Below are 6,000 nucleotides of genomic sequence, written 5' to 3'. Positions count from 1 at the left end.
TGGTGCCAGAGGGGGCGGGGTCACCAGTTTACGTCAGCTATATAACAGCTATCACCAATGGAAAGCATCATTCAGTGGGAGCTGAAGGTGTTGCGTTTTTTTTTTCTTTTTTCGGCTGATGGCATGATAGAAGATGAATGGACATCGCTGGACATTTTATTATCTTTTAATAAAGGACTTGTCCCAAGCTGTCTCTTGTCTTTTTTACCATCTTGACACTTTTTTTTGTGAAATGGTAGGGGTACAATATACCCCATTACCAATTTACATAGGGGGGCCGGGATCAGAGGGTCCCCTTGTTAAAGGGGGCTTCCAGATTCCGATAAGCCCCCTGCCCGCAGACCCCCACAACCACAGAGCAAGGGTTGTGGTGATGAGGCCCTTGTCCCCATCAACTTGGGGACAAGGTGCTTTGGGGTCAGACCCCAAAGCACCCTCCCCATGTTTAGGGCATGTGGCCTGGTACGGTTCGGGGGGGTGCTCTCTTGTCCCCCCTCTTTTCCTGTGGCCTGCCAGGTTGCGTGCTTGGATAAGGATCTGGTGTGGATTTTGGGGGGGACCCCCACATTTTTTTTTTAATTTTTGGCATGGAGCTCCCCTTAAAATCAATACTTAACTACTTGCCACCTGCCATATAGCAGAATGACGGTGGCAAAGCGGTTTCAATACCCTGACTGGGCGTCATATGACGTCTTCAGGATATTAAGTCGCTGCGCGCCCCTTGGGATCACGGCGATCGTTGTTGCAGAGGGTCAGTCTGACACGCCGCAACTCCAATCTAGGTAAAGAGTCCAATCACGGCTGATCATGATGTAAATAGTAAGAGCCGGTGATCTGACAGACGCGAGTAGAGGAGAGCCGATCGGCTGCTCTCCTGACAGGGGGGGTCTGTGCTGATTGTTTATCAGCACAGCCCCCCCTCGGATCCTGCCCAGGACCGCCATCATGCCGCCCAGGACCAACAGGGTGGCCATCCACACTAGACCACCAGGTATGCCCCCCTAGACCCCCAGGGATATACTAATCTGTGCCCAGGCAGCTGCCAATCAATGCCCAGGCAGCTGCCAATCAGTGCCCACTCATAATGCATACCACTGCCAGTGCCACCAGGGATGCCTATCAGTGCCACGTATCAGTGCCCATCAGTGTCACGTATCAATGCCCATCAGTGCCGCCTATCAGTGCCAATCAGTGCCCAGCAGTGCTGCCTATCAGTGCCCATCAGTTTCCAGCAGTGCCATCCATAAGAACCCATCTTCACAGCCTTACAGTGCCCATCAGTGTTGCCCATCAGTGCCCACCAGTGCCACCCATGAGTGCCCATCAGTGCCGCCTATCAATGCCCATCAGTGCTGCATATCAGTGCCACCCTTCAGTGCCGCCTACCAGTGCCCATCAGTGAAAGAGAAAACTTACTTATTTACAAAAGTTTATAACAGAAACAAAAGCAAAACTATTATTTTTTTCAAAATTTTCTGTCTTTTTTTATTTGTTTAGCAAAAAATAAAAACCGCAGAGGTGATCAAATACCACCAAAAGAAAGCTCTATTTGTGGGAACAAAATGATAAAAATTTAGTTTGGGTACAGTGATGGATGACCGCGCAATTGTCATTTAAACTGCGACATGGCTGAAAGCTGAAAATTGGTCTGGGCAGGAAGGTGTATAAGTGCCATGTATTGAAGTGGTTAATATTTATACCAGACCCAAACGGCCTGGGGGGGACTGGGGGGGACCCCATGCCGTTTTTTTCAATGAGTTTTATCTATATTGCCGAGACCCAACAATTTATTACAGCCACGATTCGTTTTAAATGACTTTTTTCCTTTAGAAATTTAATTTTGCTGTGGTACTGTTCTAAACACTCTAAAACTATGCCACTTTACAGGCATACTAAGGACACCCCCCAGGCACGATATTTAAAGGAATATTTCATTTTAATTGTTTCACTTTAAGCATGAAAAAAATCACTGCTCCCGAAAAAACGTCAGTTTTTTTAAAACTTTTTTTTTGCATTGAGACAAGACGCCTGGGGCAGGACCCGGGACCCCAAACACTTTTTATGACAATAACTTGCATACAAGCCTTTAAAATAAGCACTTTTTTTCATGTTCGTGTCCCATAGACTTTAACAGTTTTCGCGTGTTCTTGACAAATTTTTTGGCCTGTTCGGATGTTCTGGTGCGAACCGAACCGAGGGGTGTTTGGCTCATCCTTAATTATATTAATTATATGCTTACCTGTAGTGAAAAGCGGTCTGTAAGGGTTTACAACCACTTTAAAGATAAAGTGAATGAGTCTATTGAGAGCCCACTAGGGTTCACCCCTCTGTGGAATAATCTCAAGGACCTGAAATTGAATAAGCTGCAAGGATTCTTTACATGGAGACAAAAGGGGGTTTGGTTCTTTCCACAGATATATACAGGGACCATATTAAAGTCATATGCTCAATTGTGTGCATAATTCTCGTTATCCTCGAAAGGCTTCTAGCAATATCTTCAGCTCCGACATGCTTTACAGATACAAAAACAAACACTCATTTTAGCTGTGTCTACCTCTTCTCTGCTGCTGGAGATCCTTCAGACTGATGCCTGGAAAGGCTTGATATTAGGGATGGGCTGAACACCCCCGGGTCACAAGATGACCCCGCCCTCTCTGATGGCACATGATGTCAGAAGGGGCAGGGTCAGTCGGTTATGTCACTGGGTGGCCCCGCCCCTTGCCTATATAACAGCTGTCACAGCAAAAAGACAGCAGTCGACTGGAGCCCTCCCATGGAGGCAGAGTATTTTCGTTTTTTTTTTCTATTTTTCGGGTCTGTCGTGCGGAGTGATTGAAGATGGATGGACATCGTGGGACACTTCTTTTTTAATAAAGTAATTGTCAAAAACTGTCTTTTGTGGTTTTTGCTTTTTGACACTTTTTTTGGTGAATGGGGGTCAGGATCTGGGGGCCTCCTTGTTAAAGGGGGCTACCAGATTCTGATAAGCCCCCCACCCGCAGACCCCCACAACCACCGGGCCATGTTAAGGGCAAGCGGCCAGGTATGGTTGGGGGGCGCACTCGATCGTCCCCTCCTTTCCTGGCCTGCCAGGCTGCTTGCTCGGATAAGGGTCTGGTATGGAATATGGGGGGGACCCCACGCCAATTTTTAAAAAATGTTGGCGTGGTGTTCCCCTTAAAATCCATACCAGACCTGAAGGGCCTGGTATGGATCTTGGGGGGGACCCCATGCTGTTTTTTCTTTAAATTTTGGCGTGGAGCTCCCCTTTTTCCTTTATTCTGTCATAGGGTTCCCCTTAACCACTTCAATACACTATATTATGTACTGTACACTGACTGCACTGTATATATATATATATAAATATATATATATATATATATATATTTATATATATATATATATTTTATATATATATACAGTATCTCACAAAAGTGAGTACACCCCTCACATTTTTGTAAATATTTTATTATATCTTTTCATGTGACAACACTGAGGAAATGACACTTTGATACAATGTAAAGTAGTGAGTGTACAGCTTGTATAACAGTGTAAATGTGCTGTCCCCTCAAAATAACTCAACACACAGCCATTAATGTCTAAACCACTGGCAATAAAAGCGAGTACACCCCTAAGTGAAAATTTCCAAATATGGCCCAAAGTGTCAATATTTTGTGTGGCCACCATTATTTTCCAGCACTGCCCTAACCCTCTTGGGAATGGAGTCCACCAGACCTTCACATGTTGCCACTGGAGTCTGTAACAAGCCCCTTGCTCGCTCGGTTCCACTCTCCCGACACTCCTCTGCAGCTATTGAATCAGATTGCAACGTCTGCTGGTTCGGTCATCCAATGCTCCGGGATTAGAACTTCAGCTATGTGCCGTTCTAACCCAGTTGTGTAGCTCAGAACAAACACCAGGCAGGCTGTATGTAAGTTCAACCAGGAATCTATCTTTATTGACAAAATACAGGCTTTTATACACTCAAAGTGGAGGTGCAGACCCCCTGCTCATATTACTCTAACAATACAGCTGTAACCTAATTAACCTAATTAACATGAGCTAATTAACTAATCCCTTTAGACGGCCTAGATGACTCAGACATGACCGTTAGGCCAGACTGGGCGCCTTGTAGCTCAGAAAATCCAATCAACATTATCACAATCAACATAGACTCTTCTTCACACAATAGCAGAGTTAATTAACACAAATAACAATGGGGATCTAATGACTCTTAGATCCCATAGTAGACTTATTTACAATACACATTTTAGCAGACAATAGACAGACAGGTGTTGGACATTACATCAGCATCTCCTAACAGTATCTGTCCCAGCATTATGAATCAGCCACTATTCCAATATGGCAAATCCAGGGTCCCCAGACATACAGCTCACAAAGAGCACCGTTCCCCCAAATGCAAGGGCCCCCGATCGATCGGCAAGAGGCTAGCATACAGTCCCCTCCAAAAGTCTCTTTCCCGGCTAGGTCTGTCACATTTCTCCCCTTTCGGCAGGAGACTAACACAGGAGGAGACCCCAGACGGGTTGACTCCGAAGTTAGTCAGTAGTTCCAGTCCTCTAATGCCTGTACCCACACAGTACCCCAAACAAATTGTTCCAAACAAAGTATTACTCACCCAGCCAACCTCTGCCTCTCTCAGAGAACATATCTGCCGCTGGGGAGAGTCCTGGACTGGCCCTTCTCCCTGGAGTCCTTTCTGCCGCTGGAGAGAAGACAGGGTGTCTGGGCTCACTCCGTCATGCTGTTGTGGATCTGGGCTGACTCCCCAGCATCCCTGGGGTATACAGGTGAAGACTGAAGTCCCATCCACCTTCACAGGACATCCATCCTCTGTTAGTTGAGGGCAGAGTCCAGCAGTACTCGGCCCTGTTGCCAGCCCTTCTGCTGGAAACCCCACACCATCTGCTCCGGCTAACTGTTGGGGAGAGATGATGAACACCTCCTCTCCCTTCTCCCCCTGTATCCTGATCTGCTGCTGGGACGTGACCACCTTCTTCTCACCCTGAGCCTCCGGAACCGCTGCAGGTGTAGGGCAGAGATCTTGGACCCTCTGTCCGGTTGCCAGCGCTTCAGCTGGGGAAGTTCCTTGTGACTTCACAGATACTTCTGTTGGTGCTGGGCAGAGCATAGTGAAGTTTGGCCCTAATAACAGCTCTTCTTCTGCTGGAGGCTCACCAGGTTGTTCTTCCTCAGCAGAAAAGTCTATCAAATCCCCTGTCTCTGCAACTGGTTTCTGGGGATAAAGGTTCACCATCTCCTCTCCGTGGAACCCAGAAGATGCTATCAGTGCTGGGCAGAGGTTAGCAGAGCTCTGCCCTGTTGTCAGCACTTCAGATTTTCCACTGCCGATTCTCTGGCATTCTGCTGGACAGGCACATTCCTCCATCCAAGATCATCCAATGCAGAAACAGGTTCATCAAGGTCAGTCAGCACTTGCTGCATCCGCCATAGACCTCCGCCTCCATAGCTGCGGGTGCAGGTTGGCAAAGCACACCGTTACTCTGCCACATTGTCAACTCTTCAGCCAGGATTTCAGAGTTGTCAACTGGTATTTCCTGATAGTCCCAGGCAAAGGGAGCACCACCCTGCTGCTGAGCAGAGTCTAACAGCTGTTTGTAGGCGATCTCCAACTCCCATTCCTGAACGGCCAGAAACTCCAAATCTTCCAGTGCCCAGTGCACTTCTGAGACATTCAGTCTCCGCTCTCTGTGCTCCATTATTTTCTCCAAACGCCACTCCCGATCACTTCCAAAGTCAGGGTCCCTGGACAGCCTCCAGTATAACAATCCCAGGCCATCGTAGTCAAAGCCTTCCGTGGGGCTGTCATCCGCTGTCCATGGGCACACTTGGGCTACATACCATTGGAGGGCTCTGTAGCTCTTGTCCAACCGCATTTCTGCCTGGATCAGCCTGCTTAACTCGTCTGTCCACTCCTGGTTTGGCTGTTCCCCCAAAAACAGCATTCGCACTTCATAC

The sequence above is a fragment of the Aquarana catesbeiana genome, linkage group LG01 (genome assembly GCF_042186555.1).
Source record: "Aquarana catesbeiana isolate 2022-GZ linkage group LG01, ASM4218655v1, whole genome shotgun sequence".
In the NCBI taxonomy this organism is placed as follows: domain Eukaryota; kingdom Metazoa; phylum Chordata; class Amphibia; order Anura; family Ranidae; genus Aquarana; species Aquarana catesbeiana.
This window is presented reverse-complemented; position numbering follows the sequence as displayed.